The sequence below is a fragment of the Peromyscus eremicus genome, chromosome 13 (genome assembly GCF_949786415.1).
Source record: "Peromyscus eremicus chromosome 13, PerEre_H2_v1, whole genome shotgun sequence".
Taxonomy (NCBI): domain Eukaryota; kingdom Metazoa; phylum Chordata; class Mammalia; order Rodentia; family Cricetidae; genus Peromyscus; species Peromyscus eremicus.
In genome coordinates, this window is record NC_081429.1 from 32,308,489 (window position 1) to 32,331,190 (window position 22,702).

General features: G+C 41.7%; 1 protein-coding gene across 3 annotated transcripts in view; it reads left to right on the top strand.

Moving 5' to 3' along the window:
• The window catches only part of Ap1s3 (adaptor related protein complex 1 subunit sigma 3), a 66,398-nt gene that overhangs the window by 22,662 nt on the left and 21,034 nt on the right, over positions 1 to 22,702 (top strand). The window lies entirely within an intron of this gene.

Consider the following 22,702-nt stretch of genomic DNA (forward strand, 5'->3'; position numbering starts at 1 on the left):
AGCCTGAGCTACATACTGAGGGCCACCTCAAAACAAAAACAAAATCAAAACAGACTGGTAGGAAACATTAAAGAAGACCCACAGCCCCCCAGCAGGCACTTCTGCCAACATGAAAAGAAACCAGACAGGTTCCAGCTGAGAAGGGGTCACTGCCTCCAAAAGCTCTGAGCCCCAGCACCTCCTGGGATGCAACAGTCAATGCAAAGGGCATGCTGTGGGTAAGCACTGGTCACACCCCACGTTCCTCTTCTTTTTCGTCTAAACAGCACGTTACTTTATATCATTTTAGCTGTATAAAACTAGATTCTGCCCTGTACTACTTTTTGCTGGGAGGCTTGTTCTCTGAGACAGGGTCTCAGAGCACAGGCTGACCTAGAATATGCTATGTAGAGGATGACCTTGAACTCCTGATCCTCCTGCCTCCACCTCCTGAGTGGTGGATTATGAATGTGCACTCCCACACCCAGCTTCTGGTCCTCCTGAGTGCTAGGAGTGCAGGTGTGTACCCCCAAATCATGATTCCCCTATAGTTTCCACACTGAGAGAAGATGCCATTTTATTTTCAGCACTTAGAATGTGTATAAATTCTTATGTATGTGTGTGTGCATGTGTACATATGACTAAGGTTTTTTATTTTTATTTATACGTATGTGTCTATATGAATGTATGCTATGTGTGTAGGGGTGCTCCAAAAGGCCAGAAGACGGTTTTGGGTGCCCTAGAGCCTGAGTTATATGTGACCATGAGCCACCAAGTGGGTGTTGAGAACAGGACTTGGGTTCTCTGGCAGAGCAGCAAATGTTCTTAACCACTGAGCCATCTCTCTAGCCCCTGTGCGAATATTAAGATGGGAAAATTCCTTTGTGGGGCTCCAGGAATATAAGATATTGATTGTGTTTATGGCATATAAAAAAGATTCTAAGTAACATTTCCAATAGTTCTCCCCAGGCATATTTCAGGTGGTTTTTATTCTCGTCTTTATACGTTTCTATAGCTTTTTAAATACACTGCTAACAAATGATGATACGAAGGACTTGGAACCCGTGTGCACTGTGGGCAGACATGTAAAATGGTAAAGCCACTTATGGGAAACAGTAGAGAAGGTCCTCAGAAGTTAAATATAGAATAACCTACGGTGTAGTATTTCATTTCTCAGCACATGCCCCCAAAGAATTCAGAGAAGGCTCTGGCAGAGGCAATTAAAAGCCCATATTCATAGCAGCATTACTTACAGGAGCCAAAGGACAACCCAGCTGTTCATTGATGGCGGAATGAACAAGTGAAAAGTGGTATGCACATGGCTTTGAGGGCACATTATTAAGCCTTCAAAGGGAGGGGCATTTTGATACATTTGTAATCCCAGCACTCAAAAGGTACAGGCAGAGAAACCAGGAAACTGGTGTGGGAACGCACACATATAATCCACCACTCAGGAGGACCAGAAGCTGGGTGTGGGAGTGCACATTCATAGTCCACCACTCAGGAGGTGGAGGCAGGAGGATCAGGAGTTCAAGGTCATCCTCTACATAGCATATTCAAGGTCAGCCTGTGCTCTATGAGACCCTGTCTCAGAGAACAAGCCTCCTAGCAAAAAGTAATACAGGGCAGAATCTAATTTTATACAGCTAAAATGATATAAAGTAATGTACTGTTTAGACGAAAAAGAAGAGGAACGTGGGGTGTGACCAGTGCTTACCCACAGCATGCCCTTTGCATTGACTGTTGCATCCCAGGAGGTGCTGGGGCTCAGAGCTTTTGGAGGCAGTGACCCCTTCTCAGCTGGAACCTGTCTGGTTTCTTTTCATGTTGGCAGAAGTGCCTGCTGGAGGGCTGTGGGTCTTCTTTAATGTTTCCTACCAGTCTGTTTTGATTTTGTTTTTGTTTTGAGATGGGCCTCAGTATGTAGCCCAGGCTGGCCCGAAACTTATTATGTATCCAAATCTAGTCTTTTAAATTCTGTCCCTGCCCCACAGAGTCATGGAGTTAATTTTTTCTTTATTATTATTTTATTCTTTGAGAATCTCACACATGTCTACAATGTATTCACTCTTCATTTCTCTTTTTTTTTTTTTCCCCCAGAGCTGAGGACCGAACCCAGGGCCTTGTGCTTGCTAGGCAAGCACTCTACCACTGAGCTAAATCTCCGACCCCCCACTCTTCATTTCTCACCCAAGCAGGCCCTCCTCCTTCCAATTTCATGTACTTCCCCCACCTCCCTCTCTCTTCCATTGTGTCCAATTAGTGCTGTGTATGATGTGTGGGATCATCCACTGGAATACCCTGCTGGTGGCCACGCCACTGAATAAAAATGTTATCCCTTCTCCGGACAGGGTTTGATACTCTAGATAGGGCTAGTCTGGACTTCACTGTGCATCCCTGGCTGGCCCTGGCTTTGTGACAGTCTTCTTCCCTTAGGCTCCCAAATGCTGGGATTATAAGTGTGAGCCATCATGCCACGCTCTAATTTTCATTTTTCTAGACTTTACAGTTTGGATGTTCTTTCTGGCTGGCTTTCTTTATTTCTCTGTAATTTGGTGAAATCTCTGCTTGGTAAGCATGCCAGCTCTTTTGAGTGGCTTTTGATGCTTTGCTAGGCCAACTGGCATTAGGAATGGAGGCTTCTCCTATGCTCAGAGTACTGCAGGCACCAAGTGTTCAAATTCAACCTCAGCGTCACGATAGTTTGCAAAATTCTGAGGAAGATAAATAAATTATGTATACTACACAGTTAAATAAAAGTAAAGCCAAACCCCTGCTCCCACAAACTTAAAATTTATCATTTGAAACCAAACAGTTGGAGACCTTATTGAGGAATGCCAGCTATTTTCAAAATTCGTTTAAAAAATACAAGATGTTAGGTTTTATTCTGAACCGCAATGAAGCGTTAGCATATATTGGTTAGTGTCGTTTAGAATGATGCTGGACAAACGTAGATTTACTGACAGATTATTTATCCAGAAGAATAAAGTTGGAAACTAAATGTTTTTGTATTACCATCAGCAGCACAGCATTGAACACTATGAACCTATGGGTAAAAATATTCATTTTCAGAAGTACTGAAGTCAGGTAGTAGTGGTGACTTTAATCCCAGCACTTGGGAGGCCAAGGCAGAGGCAGGTGGATCTCTGTGAGTTCAAGACCAGCCTGGTCTACAGAGTGAGTTCTGGGACAGTCAGAGCTGTTACACAGAGAAAACTTGTCTCAACATCAAAAAAAGAAAAAAAAAAAAGGGTACTGAAAAAAGGCTCAGTATTTAAGATGCTTGCCATTCAAGCAAGAGAAAGAAAATCTGGGTCCCTAGTAAATGTGGGGTAGACTTATACATGGAGACCCACCTGTACTTCGAGATTTAGAAGGTGAAGACAACAGAGAACCAACACAAAATGACTAGGGAGATAAATCATATCGTGAGCTTTGGGGTTGACTGGAAGGCGCTGCCTCAGTGAATATGCGGTAGCAGTGACTACAGTGGTCCTCAATGCCAACCTCAGGTCTCCGTGGGCAGGTGCATCTACACGCATGCACGTATGCAGTTTCTGCCGTGGTTTACTTATGAATTCTTTCTCACCGGTGCTATCAACCAATATGTAAATTTATATTGATGGAAACGTGCTAATTTAATCACTGGTAAGTAGACTATAGTAACAGTGATTTCGTCTTACCTTGGCTCCTTAATATAATTGCTTATATAGCTAGAGATGTAGATTTATTTCAGTTTCATAGGCAAAAAGAATTTGGTTATTCAGAGAATATTCCTGGAGTATATTCTAGAATGATGTGTCTTTTTTTGTCCTTCTTGTTATTGTTTGTTTGTTCGTTTTTTGTTGTTGTTGTTGTTGTTAGTTTTTTTCTTTTTTTTGATACAGTGTCTCATTATGTAGTAGCAATGGCTGTCCTGGAACTCTGATCATGCTTACTTATCCTTCCACTCATCTTTGACTAAATAGCCTCATCTTTTAGGTCTATGGTGAAAAATCATGGCTTCTGCTGTACTCTAGACTGGCCTTGAACTGGCCGACCTCCCGCCTTGGCCTTCTTATTAGCTGAGGTTACAGACCATCACCCCAGCCTGATTTTCACCTGCTGTGACCTTCCTGCTTCTGCCCTTTTGGTGCTGGCACTTCTGATGTGCACCATAGGGCCTGGATCAGATGCCTTTTTTTTTTTTTTTTTTTTAGAACTGTGAATGGTGGAATGGAATAGAAATTTCAGAAGAATTGGATGCAATGATGCACACTTACTATTCTAGCCCCGTGGAGGTAGCGGCAACCTAACCAGTGCATGAGAGAGACTGTCTTCAAAAACAACAAGTAACAAAGCAAAAACTCAGAACAAATACTCCTTCTGGAAATAATGAATGAACTGCTGACGAATAATTTCACATGGTGGGTGAATGTATCTGAGAGGAGATGAAGTTCTACATAAAGTCAGCCTTTGCTGCATTTGAGATGTGTGTGGCTTTGAACGCTGAAGCACTGTTATTTCTTTGTTGCAATGCCACATCCCATCCCACCTAATAATAGAAATTGCAACTATAATCATTTTTTTAAAAGGTAAAATTCATTACTAGGAATTTTAAAAGGCAAAGACTGTTGATAATTTTTTAAAAATTTTATTTATTCTTGAGACAAGGTTTCTCCGCGTAGCCCTAGCTGTCCTGGAACTTACAGAGATCCACCTGCCTCTGCTTCCTGAGTGCTGGGATTAAAGGTGTGCACCACCACCGCTCAGCTACTGTTGATAATTTTTTGCAGTATACCTTATTAGAAAACACATTTATGGGTGGTGGTGGTGCCAAATGCTCACACCAACCCACATGACAGCTCACAAAACCTGAAAAGCTAAAGCACAATGTCCAATCTGTAGGCAGCTCAACAGGTTGGAATACACCTGGCAAATACTGCTGATTTTCCCATGCATTTGAAGGAACTAATTGGGGCCCTTCATTTAAATGCTTTTATTTAGGTTTCTTGGAAAAGAGTGAGATATCCTTAATCTAATACAAATCGCCCCAACCCCACCCCCACCCCCGGGAGGCAGATTTGCTCCAGCTAGGTGATAGGGAGAAATGAGAAGGTCCACTCCTGCTCTTGAGGGGTGGTATATGGCAGTGAACAGCACCTAGCCCCTCCATCTAGTTACTTATTTTCCCTTCCCTCCTATGTGCCTCAGTTCTCACATTTATAAAACATGGGCTTCGGAGTGAAGGATTTCAGAGGTCTTGTCAGCTTTCTGTTCTAAATCTTTTCTGGAAGACAATCTTCACATCCCAAAAGATTTTTAGATATTACCTGGTTGGAGCTCTGAGCCTGTCACCATGGCTGTTCCTACAGTCATGTCTTTGGTTTGTCTTTCACTCTCCTTGTTTCCCCATGAGCCCCCATGCTTGGGACTCTTGGTACTTACTCTTGGCTTATCTCTGCCTCTCTTACTCATGGCCAACCAACCAAGTCCCATTGTTTTGCTACTTGATAAGTATTTTTAAAATTCATTCCCGGTAGTGGGTGGCTCCACCAATGCAATAAGCCAATTCAAGCCGAATTAAAAGTTCATATTTGATGAGCAAAGCATCCCTGGGTGGTCTCAGGGGAAGAGAAGAAACCATGTGGAAAGTCTATGGACTGGACCTTAAATACCCTGTAGGCGTGGTCTTGAGGAGCTCTGGGGGAGGAGCCAATGCTTGGCAGGATTTCTGAGGGCGGGGTTTGGAATGGTTTGGAATGGGGCCTGAGCTGGAGATTCCCAACACTACTTACGTAGCTTAGAATCCCCAAAGTGCTTTGCCTGCTGCTGTCCTCAGTGGCTGCTGCTCCTCTATTCTGCTACTACTTTATTGCCATCCTGATTCAGCCTAAAGTCCAAACCCCTTACTGACAAGACCCTTTTCTGCCCCGTCTTCTCTTCTGCCTGCCACGTGCTCTGCCCCGTTCTTTGCAGGTGCCACGTACTCTCCTCTCTCTTCCCCTGTCTCTTTTGTACACTGTTAACTTTGATCATTCGTACTTGGCTTTTATACCCAACTCCTTTCCACTTGGCTAAAAAATCTTTTCATCTCTCAAGTCCTACATTTATTTCTTGTGTATCATTTATTTCTTGTGTATCCCAGGCTGTGTTTGATATCACCCCTTTCTCACCTAAGCTGGCATTACAGGACTTCATTACCAGGCCTGGCTGTCATATACTCCCTTATCCGTTACCTCATTTTTCAGACATGGTCACCTTCTCTTCCAATAGCTCCTTGCACTGCTGCTTTGACTTACCATGCTTGGATGTGATTCAGAGCCTAGAAATGTTCACCTTTTTCCATTAGAATCTTTGCTGGGGGAAGAATCTTGTCCATCCTGTTTTTCGTAGTATTCTTATCTCATGGTCTAGTAGCCAGTGTATAGCAGGCATTCAGTAAATACTTGCTGAATAAATACATGAAAGAAAGAAGGAAAGAAAGATAAAAACTGAAAGCATTTTTTACAAGAAAGGAAGCCCACTTCTTTTCCTTTCTTTGCTGCTATCTCCCAGCCCCAATTCCACTAGTGTATTATTAGTCAGGGTTCTCTAGAGTCACAGAACTTACGGAATAAATTTCTCTCTCTCTCTCTCTCTCTCTCTCTCTCTCTCTCTCTCTCTCTCTCTCCATATATATATATGGAGATATTATATATATATATATATATATATATATATATATATAATATCTCCATACACACACACACACACACACACACACACACACACACACACGAATTTTATTGGAATGGCTCACAGACTGCACTCCAACAACAGCTAGTTTTAAATGGAAAGTCCATTCTAGTAGCTGCTCAGTCCCACGAGGCTGCTCTGCTGGGATCCGGAAGAAGGAATGGATGTGCTGACTAGGAGAGGGCAAGCAGGTGAAGAACAAACCCTTCCTTCTTCCACTGTCCTGATCTAGGCTTCCAGTAGCAGGCGTGGCCCAGATTAAAGGTGGACTTTCCCGACTAAAGGTCTGGATTAAAGGCGTGTTGTCTTCTTGCTTCAAGATCCAGATCACAAGTGTGCCCTCTGGGTTATAGTTCATTCCAGATACAGTCAAGTTGACAACCAAGAATAGCCATCACAGTTAGTGACAAGGACTTCCCTATTGATAAAGCCTGTTTTGGTATCTTAGAATCTCAAAGGAAATGATGACTTCTCAATAACTTTATAGGACTTTGGTATAGAGGGTCATGTGACTTTTTTCAAGTTCAACCTCCTCTTCTCATTTGTATGAGAAGAAATAAGGACTATGTTAGATGACTTCACAACTTTTTCTGCTAGCAGAAAGTTGGGTGTTCGGACTGGAGAGATAGATGGTTCAGTGGTTAAGAGCCCTGGTTGCTCTTCCAGAGGTCCTGAGTTCAGGTCTCAGCAACCACATGGTGGCTCACAAACATCTGTAATGGGGTCTCATGCCCTGTTCTGGCCTGCAGGCACACATGCAGATAAGAATACTCATATATAAAACACATAAATAAAAAATAATTTGGATGTTTAAGCAATTTTATGTAGTTTCTCCTCACAACTCCTCGTCTCTTCTGAGTTGTATGCAGTGACCGTGACGGGACAACCTGGTGCTAATGTCAGTGTGTCTTCAGTTGAAGGTTTCTGCTCATCTGTATAAGCATGGGTCATGTGGTCTCCCCTGCTTGCTTCCATAATCAACCTAGAAATCTCTGGTATTGAACTGAGTAGATGGAGATGTGAGAGCTGTCTTCGTGTTATAAATATGGTCCGTGTTGACTTTAAAGATGGACAAGGTTAGTGTCATTGGTGCCAGTACATGCATTTTTGCTTATGCCTTAGCGAACACTGTATATAGTTGTTTAGAAAACGGACTCTAGGGGTAAAGGCCAGCTTTTGAGTTTTATAGCTAATTAACTTGAAATAACATTGACACACTTAGCTTGGTGCTTCCAGATTTCTTTTCAATCGGATTGGGTAATAATACCCATGTCTTTCAAGTTTGAGTCATATTAAAGATGATAATACGTGTGAAATGCTTAACATATACCCCAGACATGTATTGTATTGTAGGTCACTGGTGTTAACAAAAGACTGACTTGGCTATAATTGTTTGCATACCTAAGAAATGAAGAATAGTAATGGTTCTACCTTTTTTGGACAAGAAATACTGGTCTAAGGCACTGAGTACAAAGAGCCTTGGGCTCGAGTACACATCATTCTACCTGTACTGCTTGTTGCTATACCAACTAGGGCATGCTCATGAGTTCTCTGGCCTTTAACTTCTTTACTTTTCTTCTTTTCTATATGTATTCCTGTAAATTCCCTTCCTTGTCTTATAGCATTGGTTAGGCCTTTTCGCTAACGCAATAAATAGTGTGAAGTACCAGTGACAGAGGCTATTCTTGCCATGCTCCCATATCAAGAGCAAGCTGCTAGTTTATGACCATAGTATAAATGTTAGCTGTGGTTTTCCTGTACAGGGTCTTTACCAGATTGAGAACATGACCTTCCATTCTCAATGTACTGGCATTTATATGTGTGGGTGCTGGACTTTGCCAATTGCTTTTACCGTGTCTATTCATATAATAATGCTGTTTTTTGGTTGTTATTCCATGGCCTAGTTATGTGATGGATGAATTGATTTAAAAATATTAAGCCAAGCTTTCATTCTTGGAGTAAATCTTACTTATTCATGGGCTATAGAACTCAACTTGTATTAGATTTGTTTTGCTAATATTTTGTTGACAATCTTTACCCTTATATTCATGAAAGAACTTCTTTTTTCTTTCTTTCTTTCTTTTTTTTTTTTTTTTTTAGTTTTTCAAGATAGAGTTTCTCTGTGTAGCTTTGCACCTTTCCTGGGACTCACTTGGTAGCCCAGGCTGGCCTCGAACTCACAGAGATCCGCCTGGCTCTGCCTCCCGAGTGCTGGGATTAAACATGAAAGAACTTCTTAAGCTTTAAGATGCAATGGTTTGTATACAATATAATAAATGTTCTTTGCATTTTATAAATCTAGGAAATGAGTGGTTATTCTATTTAAAAATATGTCACTCTAGTAGATAATAAATATTTGATAAGTTGAATGGAATCTGTTGATTTTTATCCCAGGAATGTGGCTGATTTTCTTTTATGATGTTGACTTATAACAAACTAGAAAATGGTAATTTTTTATTAATTTACTATTATTCATTCATTCATCCATTTATTTATTTATTTATTTATTTATTTATTTATTTATTTATTTATTTATTTATTTTTTGAGACAGGGTTTCTTTGTATAGCCCTGGCTGTTGTGAAACTCCCTCTGTAGACAGACTGGCCTCGAACTCAGAGATTTGCCTGCCTCTGCCTCCTGGGTGCTGAGATTAAAGTTATGCATCACCACTGCCCAGTGATTATTTTTAAAACAGAAAAAAAAATGTTGTAAAATTTGAAGTGAGAGACAGACTTTGATTAGTCTGATTGAGCGCAGTATCCAAGAAGCACGAGCTAGGCGAGGCCAGCAACAGAAACACTGAGTCATGGTCTTGTAGGCTGGAAGGCCAAGCTAAGGCATGGTCAAGGCTGGCTCCTTCTGGAAACGGAGAGGAGCTGCTGTGCCCTTCTCCCAGGCCCTCATGGTTTGCTGACAAGCCTTTTGTATCACCCACATCTCTGCCTTTATCTTCACGTGACAGTGTGCACGTGTGTTTCTGGGTCCAAACTATTAGGTTTTCTGAGTCCACCAGTCACACTAGATGGTCGTCCACACTCTTATCAGCATGCCTTCATTTTAAGTAATTTTTCTCAGCTTCAAGTCTGCCCCTATATAACGTAAAATTCTGAGGTTCTAGAGTTTAGAAATTTAACATATGGATGACATGAGCCCATCCACTGCAGGCTTGTCTTGTCTTTTGATATAACTAATCCTCTCTCCCTCCCTCCTTCCCTCTTCCCCCTTTCCCTCCCTCCCTTCATTTCTTTGGTGGCTGAAGACTCTTACTCTACTAATGCTATATAGCTTTATTGAAGTAAAGAATTTTTATTGTTTTTGAGACAGGATCTGACGTCACTCACGTTGGCCTTGAATTCCTGCCTCCACCTCTGAAGTATTAGGATTACAGGTGTCCACTACTGTGCCTGGCTAAATCTGTCTGTCTTTCTATCTATCTATCTATCTATCTATCTATCTATCTATCTATCTATCTATCTATCTGTCTATCTCTTTCTCTTTTTTTGTTATTTTGAAGTTTCTCATTTGAGAAAGTGCCTAACTTACTCTCTTTTATCTTTTGTTCCTCCCTTTCATAAATGTTATTGTGCCATATAGGTGGATGATTCACACTGTTATGAGAAATTTTCCTCGCAGAGGGAACTTGAAAGTTTCACACAAATGACCATCAGGTGATTCTTAGTGGCCAGGCTTTTAATTGGCATGTTACTCATAGCTGACACACACCTAACACATAGTAATATCCACCCTGTGTCATTCTGCTCCCGCCCACCATGCCCTTTATTCTGTTTGCAGTCTTTCTTCCTCCTCAAGCTGAATTTGCCCCCTTCACTGAGCATTTCTGTTATAAGCAGATAGCTCTGCCACCAGATGGTGTGCGAGGACTGGGAGAGTTTTGACTACATTAGTCAGTGTGGTCGCCTTGCTACATCTTATTTCACGACAAAGGATAGAGACGAGATTCTGAGATTCGGTATATGCATGTACGTTTTTTTTTCCCTCTTTTCATTGAGCCAGAACCTAATGTTGGAATCTTGAGAGGAAAATAATCTATGACGTTTGTTGAATACATATTAATTGGAGAGCCTGGTCCCAGAATTGATTTGACAATAATACCGAGATGGGGAAGCAGAATTCTAGGGCTAGCAGAGTAGTTCTTTAAATGAGTATCTTTAAAATCACAAAAGCAAGGTCTTTTGATCCCAACAAAGCTATTGTTAGGGAGGGAGAACCTTCAGCCATCATTAACAAAATGTTTGTCTGTATGTGTATATGTGTGCATATGTTAGTGTGGGTGCCCATGTGCTATGTATGTGGTTATAGTGATAGACCATAAGATCAGGTGACAACCTCTGATGTCACTTCTCACTTTCCTCCTTGTTTGACACTATGTAGGTCAGGCTAATTGGCTGGTAAACTTCTGGAGGATTCTCTTGTCTCTGCCTCCAGTCTCATTAGGGGCACTACGGCATCCAACATTATATGGGCTACAGGGTTTTGAACTCAGGACCTCATGTTGGCACAAGTGCTTTACCCTCTGAGCTATCTTGCCAGCCCTCAGCCATCATTCTATTCAACATCTTAAAGTGAGACCCATAGGAAAAAGCAGCTCAGAGATCATGTTCACACACAGTGAGTTTTATTTAGCATGATTGGTGTCTTTTCATTTTGATTATAATTAGTCACCAACATTAAAACAATTCTATCATCACCTAGGTGTCAGGCTTCTCAAAGACTTGGCAATAGTACTTGGCACACTTTTCTTGGTAACACACAGCTGCAGCTCCTGGAGCGGCTGCCTCTTTTCTCTGGGTCTTGTGATTTAGAGCTGACCATTTGTCTTTTTCTCCTCCTGTTTTATGGCATTGAACCTTTGCTTACATTTGATATGGCCTTTGCCCAGCCCGTGGAAGGTATTTGAGCATGTGACTTGCTCTCCTACTTCATAGATGATGATTAGAGGTTGATGTTGGGGGCTGGCCTTCCCCTGAGTGCCTCACCTGTCTCGCAGTTCCTTCTAACCCACTGTTGGTGGGAAAGAGTAAACGATTCACCACAAACAAGAGGTATAGGTCCAGGAAAGAATCAGCAGGGAAAGCATAAGCTATAATCCAGAAACAACTGCTCTTGATTGTAGACGAAAGTCATGAGAAGCAGAGAAACACACCTAAAGCAAAGCAAAGGGAATGGTAAACACCTTTAGGGAACTGGGAGAAAATGAATTAATACATAGTCAGAAGGCCTTTGATCAACAGGCTGAAGAAAGACGGAACTTGGAATGATGGATCTGCAGGCTTGAACTGTTTCTGGGCAAGCTTACTGTTTAAGCATTGGAAAGGTGATTCATACGATGAGGTGACTGAGGAGACATGGCAGCAGTTCAGCTAGATAGTCAGTGGTTTGTTCTGGGCCAAAGAATCAGCATTATAGCTTCCTGGATACCCAAGTCATGGGTGCTGGGGTTTCTCTCTCTCTCCCTTTCAGTATAAACAATGGAAGTTTATTTTTCACAGTTCTGCAGGCTAGAGGGTCAGGAACAAAGTGAAGCAGGGTGGGCATCTACGTGCCTTGCAGATGATGCCTTATTTCAGCTTGCCCTCACATGGCCTTTCCTCTGTACACATGTGTTGGAGTGGGGAATTTAAGCCTAGGATCTCTCTGGTGTCTCTTCTTATAAAGACACCAGTCATATCATATCACAATACTCTATTGGCTTCATTTAAGTCACGCTGGGGTTAAGGCTTCAGTTATGTATTTTGTAGGGATACATTCGATCAGAACATGAAAACCTGTAAAGGGAAACGATGGGGTAGTGATGTAGACATCCCAAGGAGGGAAGAAGAGAATACTCTTGTTCACCTCAGAGAGCGGAAATGAGAGGAACCAACTCCCAGGTGAGTTATCAGATATGGCAAGCATGGATTGAACTTGCTCTGTGTGTGACTCTGAACTAAGCCACTGACATGTACAGTATCATCTCACCCTCTCAATGTCACTGATTGTATAGTCCAGGCCACCAAGGGCCAGAAAAGTCGGGGGAATTTTCCACATTTATTTAATGTGAACATGACAGAGTCAAGATAGGATGCAAACTCTCAAGCTACTAATTACCAAAATCTCATTGAGTAACCCACCCACCTCCATGTTTTGTCTGCTACCCCACCCTGGCCAAGGATGTGGCTATGCCTGTTGATAAATGCCTAATGTGGCCTGACCCCAACTTAAAACTGGCCTTTTAATAAGTGCCCGAGCCAACTCTAATTTAGCCTGTTGATAAATACAGAGTATATTTGGGCCAAACCAGGAAATGCAGTTGAGTCATGCAATTTTGCTTGGATGGCATGTAACAAATCTACAAGAACTAAAATACCAAACTGTGGGATACAGCGTATGTATTTCAAAAGCCAAATGAGTGAGAAGCCTGGCAGATTGCCAAGAAACTTCTACTTTAAGGGTGAACGCTGAAAGAACACAGAACCAGCCACAGCTAACCTCACCTCACCGACTTCTCAGCTGATCCTGTTTCCTCAGACTGGAAGCCTCTGAGTCCTCATCCAAATGAATCTCAGCTGAACTGCTGCTAAAAGCCTAAAAGCTTAACCAGGCTCTAGTTCCTGGTTTTCACACCTTATACACCTTTCTGCTTTCTGCCATCACTTCCTGGGATTAAAGGCGTGAGTCACCATGCCTGGCTGTTTCCAGTGTGGCTTTGAATTTACAGAGATCCGCGTGGATTCTGCCTCCCAAGTGATAGGATTAAAGGCGTGTGTGCCACCATTTTCTGGCCTCTATGTCTATCTGGTGGCTGTTCTGTCCTCTGACCCCAGACAAGTTTATTAGAATGCACAATATATTGGGGGACATAATATATCACCACAGCCCACTGAAACCTGAGCTTTTACAGGAGAGCAGTCTTAGTAAAGAAAAGAAAACCAAAAACAAACAGAAAAACCACTACCACCACCACTAATCAAACCAAACCAAACTAAACCAAACCAAACCATAGTGTTCTCCAGTCCTTAGAGAAAACCCAAAGTAATTTCATTTTAAAAAAAGTTTTATATTTATTATCATCATCATCACCACCACCATCATCATCATTAATAGGTGTGTGTGTGTGAGAGAGGGAGGTGTGCTTGTGAGTGTGGGTATGTGTGTGCCGTTGCATGGTGTGGAGGTCAGACGATAACTTGGCGAGTTCTTCTGTCCTTCCACCTTGGTGAGGCAATGTCTCACCTTCTGCTAGGATGTGCACTTCAGAATAACTGACGTGTTCCCAGTGATGGTCCTACCTCTACTTCCCACCTCATCATAGGACACTACCTAGGTTCTGGAGATTGACTTTACCAGTCCAACCACTGGGTAATTTTCAACGGTGACTATATATACAGGCCTATTCGCCATTTTCTCATACCTGACAGTTTCTTCAGAAATTGAGTCCATTTTGAACTAGGAGTGGAGTTAGACATCGTTCAAGAAGAAATGTGCAGAATGATAGGGGAATTAAGAAATTTGTGATTGGAAAAGATGACTAAGAGGTAAGATTACTTCAAGGTGAGGGGTGTGGGAGGGTCCATAGTGACTTACTAAAATATACTAGGTGGGCTCAGCATTAACAAACCTCATGTCAATCTTTTCTCCTTAAAATTTTTGTATATGGCAGGAGGGAGAAGGGGAGCTGTGGGGGAGAGGGTGTGGAGTTTCAGTGGGGATGGGTAGGTTCTGAGATCCAAAGCATTGCATGGTCACTATATTTAATAACAATGTATTGTATGCTTGAGAATGGCCAAGCAGGTAGATCTCAAATGCTCTACACACACACACACACACACACACACACACACACACACACACACTCTTTTGGGTGACATTTTATGGTATAATAATATCACATTTTGCACTTTTTTAACATATTCATAACATGCACACATGCACACACTCATGAATTTTCTCACATACACACAAAATATTTTTGTCATTTATACTTTAATAAACTTGGGAAAAGTTGTGTTAGGAGCTTTAAAATTCAGGTGAAAAATCTCATAAGCCTTGTAAAATCGGGACATATATCAGATGTATCCTCCATCTGGAAGCTAGTAAAGTAAGGGTTTTCTTACTGTATAAACTGTCTGAAGATAAGAACTGCAGCAGAAAAGTGAAGGAATAGTTCATAATGGGTAGTCTAGAAGTATCAATAGACTTAAGGATGCTCCTTCTAAACTTTAGTGTTTAACATCAGAAAGGGAAGTAACATTCTAGCAGGTGTGTTAGCTATGACTTTTCAAATGGCTTTTTAAAAATTTATTTATTTTATTTGTCTTAAGATTTTGATTATTTATTCTATGTAAATGGGTATATTGCCTGCATGTATGTCTGTGTACCATGTATATGTCATATTTCCAGCTCTAGTTTTCATTTACTTATTTATTTTGATCCAAGATATGTACAGACTGGCACACAGACATTTCCAAAGTCTACTACAGGAAAATAACCGCCCCCCCCTTTTTTTGTGAGCGAAGAGTTCATATTTTAATTGAAAAATTTATATAAATTTTGATCAGCAGTAAAATAATTTCTAGTGAAGGCGGTGCTTCCTCTCATTTCCCTGGATTTTTCTCCAAGAGGGGATGACTTTCGATAATTCGAGCATCCTATGGTGCTGTTTTTCTCCGTGTTTCTAAATAATATACGGAGCTGATCACATTCCATTCATCAGTTTTACATTTTCTCCCGGCTTCCTGCTGTGTTAGAAGCACCTCTGAACATTTCTTTCTCCTCTGGTCACCTCCACCCCACTCCAGCACACTCACACATGCACAAGCATGTGCACAAGCTTTGTCCGGCTCTCCTACCTTTTCTTTCCTCCCCTCCTTTTCTCTTTTCCTCCCTCCCCCCTCTCTCTTATCCTCAAAACACTGTTAAGACCATGATTATGATTTCTTTCTTACGTTGTATTTCCCCTTCCCCTAGGGTTTATAATTTTCCCTTGCCTGCTTAGTTTGGAGTCTATCAGTGGTTTTTCTCCATTGTATCACCAGGCAGGTCTTTTAGATGTCAATCAATCATTTTCCCAACTCTATTAATAAATAAAATGACTTTATAAATCCCCCCCCCAATACACACATACAATGCTTCCATATTCAGTGGCCAGGTGTGTCATGTCATGCTGGCCTTTCTCTCAATACCTTTTGACTCTGGTTCTGTGTTTTAGAAAACACAGCTGACTGCATTTGCTCCTCCATTTCCCGAGGGCCATCCTCCAGGGCATTCTAAGACATATTACAGGTGGTTTCATTTTAGGCTTTCGGATATGTATATATTATATGTTGAGCACATCCCCCCTCTCTTCTCCACCATCTTCTCTCCCCTCCGCCTCCCCTTTGGCTTCCTTTGTCTCCCTAAACAGCTTTATTTCTTTTCATTTTCATTTTTGCTTTGTATGTTTAGTCTTTATCTACTCACAAGTGTCAAATGAGTCTTCAGCTCTCCCTTTGACTGACTGATAGTTTTGTGTGTGTGTGTGTGTGTGTGTGTGTGTGTGTGTGTGTGTGTGTGTGTGTGTTGAGGGGGTTGGTGAGGGGGGATGCAGACTTCCAGTCTTCCAGTTTCTACAGTTTGAGGCTGACTCGGATTTCTGAACTTTTTCACTGAAGCCTCTTGGTCTTCCTGGAATTGTGAGGCTACTCACTTGGTCTTTGGTGCTCTGGAGTTTCATGCTTTTGTACTTTTAAAATCTGTTGCATGGCACACTGGGTTATCTTTGCAAATCTGAAATCTCATCTGTTTCGTTCTAGGGAAAGCTGCAAACAGTTTCTCGGTGTTCTTATCTCCTCTGTTGAAGTGTAGAGATTTGTTCTTGCTCTCTTAGTACAGGAACTCTATCTTCTTGTACTCTGAACATGATGTGTGTACAATAATTTATTGTCTGTACTATTACTGTTTCCAGTGCCCAGCGTCTTCCTTTTTGTCTCTTTGATCTTTTATAGGAATTGATTTATTTTTATTTCATGTGGATGAGTGTTTACCTGCATCTGCACCCTGTGTGTGTCTGTTCCAAGCAGAGGCCAGAAGGCAGTGCTGGATCTCCTGGAACTAGAGTTACAGATGGCTGTGAACTGCCATGTGGACACTGGGAATTGAACCTGGGTCATCTGGAAGAAGAGCAAGTGCTCTTAACCGCTGAACCATCTCTCCAGTCACCTTCTGTCTCTTTCTTGTTAGAGGCTTCTAAACTGTCTAATGAGCACAAAGTGGAGTGTTGAGATGTTCATAGGCAGTTCAGAGGGGAGAAGTCGAATCAGTACCACAATTGAATGAAGAGACAGGCTCTTTCATAATGCAAAGATATGAGTGGAGGCTGGGAATACTCTCCACCATTACACGAAGATCAATGGGTTTGCTGGCTCTTGACTTCTATTTAAGTTCCAGGAGAGCTGTTGGCATCTATAAACATCCAAGAGCCTCAAGGGTTTGTGCTCGCCTCCTGAGTGGTACTATGACCCCTTAGTAAGCGTCATAACAGTGTTTCATTTAACAATGGACAGTGGTGCCCTGAGACTTCAATAAAGCTAGAATCCTGCTGTTGCCTCATGCTGTCATAGCTATGACTACATATCATGGTAGAGTGCGTGACAAGTTTGTGGTAAAGCTGTGCTAAGAGATACTCCAAAGGCATGGCCTTCGTTAAATTTCTGTATCTTGAAATAACATTGTGGGAATGTATAGTGATGGTGGTGGTGGTGGTGTGTGTGTGTGTGTGTGTGTGTATACTTACATATGTGTGTGTATGTGTGTTCTCGTTTAGCTGTAGTTCCTGGGAATTCTGCTGGTAGTAAATGCCAACCTTCCTACGGGAAGACTTTCAGCCATTCTCCCTGTATTCAGAACCTGGCCTTACCTCTGGCCTTCCCCATTCTGCTAAATATGTCCCACAGGTCACATTTCTGTCTTCTTCCCATGTTTCAAAGATTGGTTGAAACCTCTGAGCTCCTATTATTTCCCTATCTGTCTCTTACTCTTTGGGGTTTAGCAGAGTTTTGAAACTTCCGCTCCTGTCATTTTAATGGCATACTGGGAGGAAGAAGCAATAAAGCTTGGTGCTTAATTCAATGTTTACCCTGAAGTTCCTTTGAATTTCTTATCGCCATTGTAAGCTCCCAAGGTACAGGTTACAATGTCCGTTTGTGTATTTAGTATCACACATCACAGGCACTGGTAAATACTAGCCAAATGAATTAATGGTCTGTGCTGACAGGTCTTTCAGAAATACAATTGCTTTCGTTATTGATGTGATTATTTCCCTGGAGACTGTGTCTGGTTAATCTTGGACCGAGGGAAGAGTGCTGACTGCCAGGTAGAGGGTTTGAGCGGACTCCAGTGACTAAAGTGTGGATTTTTCTCCAGCTTGCTTGTTTATTTGGCTTGTCGGCATTAGGGAAAAGAGTGGAGCATCTTTTCTCATTCAGAGGAAGGCCCTCTGTATTTCACAAGGGACCTTGGCTATTTGTCCTTCTTGGCCTTCTCAAAGTGTAGTGATTCAACCTGCTGCATCCCACCCAGACAATTGCTTGGAGAAAAAAAATCTATATGTGACCTTCCCAGGATTCTCCAGTCTCCAAGAGTTAAATATTAACAGTAAATGGAAAAAAAAAATCTGCTTTTCTGTTAACACTTCCTTAGTGATCAGCCTTATGTTTAAACATTTGTTTTGCTTTTGTTCTGCATGGACGAGCGCACTGATGGACTTGGTGTTCTTGTCTACCTTCTCCTTCCGGTTCGCCACCACCTCGTCATTCTTTGGCTCCTTTTTAAAGTCACAGCAACAGCAAGAGGTTCATTTATGTCACCACCCAGTACAAGTATATGCCGCTGGGACAAAGTTTTAATACTTCTCCTTACTGTGAGTGATTGCCCTGAGACACACTGTTCTGTTCGGCTGTTTCACTAAAACACGGCGATGGGAACCCATCATTCTGTTCGTTTTACAACCTACTGCATGCACTGTTGCCTGCTCTTGCAAACCCACTGCTTTTGTGAATGTCACACATATTTCCTCACTCCTCCTCTGCTTCATTTTGTTGCTGGGATTACGTAACATTGCCTGGAAATGGAAAGGAATGATTATCAGGTTTCTCTCCTGCAAATAAAGCAATAATGATGGATTTTGTAGACACCACCCGCCCACTAGCTGGTGCCTTCATCTTTATGCATGTCCAATTTACACCTCAGCCTGGTTAGACAATATTCTGTTTTGAAACATACAATATTTTACAGCCTTTTTAGGTTCATAGCACAGGTGAGCACACTGTACAAAGGCATCTTGTAGACACAGCCTCCTTCGTTATCAACATCCTATGCCAAATGGCACATCTGGTACAATGGATGAACCTGTAGTGATTCTTTATTGCCACCTAAATTCACAGTTTATATTAAAGTCCACTTTGGTGTTAAGTATTATATCAGTTTGCACAAATATATAATGGCATGTTTCTACCATAGTAATACCATGCCAAGCATTTTCACTGCCCTACCAATCATGTCTGCTTTTCCTGTCCTCCATGTACTGGCAGCCACTCAGTACTTCTACAGGCTGCTCTACATGGGGTGCCATGCTGTGGGCCAGAGAGAACATCAGCATTCACTCAGTATTAGGCTTTGAATAGAATGCTGGCTGGTTTTTATTATACGTTTTGTAATTCTAGCATGACACATGTGAATTTTAGAAAACTCAGTGAAGTATGAAGAAGAAAATAACATTTTCTGTGATATGAAGTTCTGCTATTCCAAGACAACCATTATTAATGGTTAGTGTGTTTTCTTCATATAATTTCCTTGCAAGTATAATCCATTTGGGGTATAATATCACATATCCAACTTTATGTTTTTGTAGTTTACCATCAGAATTATTATTTTATTGGAATTGATTAATAAGTATCACCCAAGACCTTATCTATTTTTAGATAGTCATTTTCCAGTTTTGAGTGTATTGGTAAAGTGAATATCTAATTCTGAACATTTATCTCCATTTTTTACTTGCTTTCTGCTTTTTTGAGGCGGAGTCTCATTATATAGCCCAGGCTAGCCTGAAGCACTTGATCCTCCTGTATCTGCCTTTTTAGATCTGGGATTACAGGCATACATCATACCCAGTTTTATTTACTTTTATTTTAAGACACATTTTAAAGGTAGATCTTTTTAAAGTAGACTCTCTAGGTTCTTGACACTGCTGAGTCACTTTTACTGAAGGTCAGGGGTTTTTAGAGATGACCACTATGTTTTTAAGGAAAAAGAAACTTACATTTATCCAGCATCTGCATGTCCAGAATTTCCAGAAGATGTGGCATAGATAGGAAGTGTAGAAACGATGAAGCACACTTCCTAGGAGGTAAGAAAAGGTTAAAAGTCAAGAATTAAGGGAGATGATGTATTCTTCAACAATGAAGGAAACACTGGGTTAGGGGTGAGTGTAGGATGTGGGAAGAGGTGAGGAAGTCCTCAGATTGGCCTTTATCTTCTCTCCAGGTGCAGGGAGTCAGGATAGATACAGGGACTGTGAAGGATGATGGGACTGGTGATGAGTTGGAGTAACTGATACGGAAAATAGAAGGGGGAGATGTTTGACAGTTTTTTACATTAAGAAGTAACTGGAAAGTTTCCAGCTACCACTGGGGATTCATGAGTTGGCCTCTCAGACAGTCATGGTAGTACCAATCTGGGAAGTCCTTTGTGCTTCTTCTCAAGGGTGTCTGGCACCTGTAAACAGAAGAAAGATAGGAACGGATGGGCTGATCTGGGCTGGGAATTTGCAGAGTTGCTGCTATAAAGATAGACCAGAGGAACATATCCTGAGCATCTATATTTGTGGTTCACATCCTGAAATCGGGATAGTCCTGAGAATGAGGTGCTCTGGGTGAAAAGGTATGGGGACAGGGGAAAGTCCTTGGTTGTCTCTCATCCTGGAAGCTGGTCATGGGTCCGTTTCATGAAGTGAAGAGCTGGGAACTTTGCAAACACCGGGAACCAATGAGAAGCTATTAGAAGCCTTTTCTGTATATAGTGAACTAGAGTAAGATGCCAACAGGGTTTCGAAGAATAGAACAGATGGATTGGCACTAGTCTGCTTCGTGTTTCCCTCAAAGGCCTGGTGGCACCTTCTCCCTGGATGTCCATCTTTAACAAGAAAATACCCCCAACGATCCAATCTGGGTTTTTCCAATGAGGTCAAGTTTTACATTAGTGGATGATGAGGACAAGGAATGCTTGAGTCATCTGACAATTCATCTTTGCATTTCAGAGACCATCTGTGCCCAAACTAGACCCCTCAAAATGGGGCCAATAAAGTGGCCCCTCCTGAGAGGAGGGTGACAGTTCTCGGGGGACCCATGGCACAGCCAGCCTAAGCATTTGCTCAACACACTTTGTTAGATTTTATAGAGAGCGGTGTAACTGTCTCTCCTTTTTCTTTCCTCTCAGTGACATTATCCGTGGTGATGGTGGTGGGGTGTCAGGCATTGATTTCTGAAGTCGCATCAAGTTTGTTTTGGGCATCAAGCCCAAGTAGACTCTACAAATACTGGGAAAAAAATAACCCTTTCATTGGCCCCCCCCCCTTTTTTTTTGGTACTCAAGATAATGCTAATACAAGACTGTATTTGATTAACCTCTTGAAATGAATTAGTCAAATGTGCCCTGAATGACTGCACCAATAAATTAGATAAAATTAATTGTGGGAGTCTTGTGAAATCACTGCAGTTCATGCTGCTAGCTTGCCCAACCTCTGAGGTTAAATCTGAGGAGGTAACTGGTTCCCCGGCACAAATCACAGAACTTGCCAGGACTGAGTCTTTTAATCATGACTTAGACATGGCAGCTACTGAATGTACTTGAGCCTATTCCATTGTTTGTGTGTTTGTGTGTGTGTGTGTGTGTGTGTGTGTACATGTTCTTCTTATCCTTTTTCTTTAAATTCATTGCTGGGTTCGTTGTTCATTGTTCTACATGACTGATCCATATGAGCATGGACATCTCATTCTGAGATATTTTTGTGAAAAGGCAAAGGCGGAAGGGAAGCCACCCATAGTTCCAGTCTCACGGAGAACTCAGAACTGATCTGGGATTGACATAACATTTAGTCCATGGAGACTTCCAAGGGACTCTCGAGAGGGAGAATTATGTGACCTGTAAATAGAGAAGGAGTGAACAGTCAATCCAGAGTACTTCTGGAAGGCGATGGCTGGGAGAGGCTTGCAGCGCTATCTTAACTATCTGAAGAATTCGTTATTACTCTAAGTTTACTGAGGCAGTGTGTCTGTGTGCTCTGTAATAAAATCAGTAGAAACCGGAAGGTGTAGTAGAAGAGATTTAGGTTAGATGGGAAGAAAACAGTATTTCTCATGGGACATGAAAGCAAACACTCTCTGAATTTGTGGATATAATCTCTCTAGCAGAAATCTGGCCACTCTTGAACAGTCTCATCTGGTGGCGATCCCAAACTGAGCCTTGTTCTTGAGATCCTGAGTTCTGTGCTGTTTGTTAATTTTTTAAATTTGAAAGCCATTCAGTTTTTGTTTACTGTTAGAATGGTATTAGTTTGATCTCTGTCTCTGAGGAAACATTATGACCAAGACTACCTTGGAGAAGGAAAGAGTTTATTTCAGCTTACATTTCCAGGTCACAGTTCTTCATTGAGGGAAGTCAGGGCAGGAATACATGGCAGGAAGCGTAGAAGAATGCTGTTTACCAGCTCATTCTCTGGCTCTGCTTGCTTTCTTATACAGCCTAAGCCTTAGGGATGATGCTACCTACATCAGACCGAGGCCTCCACCATCAATCATCAATCAAGACAGTTATAGGACAATTTGATTGAGGTGATTCTTCAAATGAGGTTTCCTCTTCCAGTCGGCACTAGGTTATGTCAAGTTGACAATAAAAACTAACCAGGACAGAAGGCAAAATTACCCATCCCAGTATGATTCCTAGGAAATAGTAACATTCCTGAATCCTTTATAC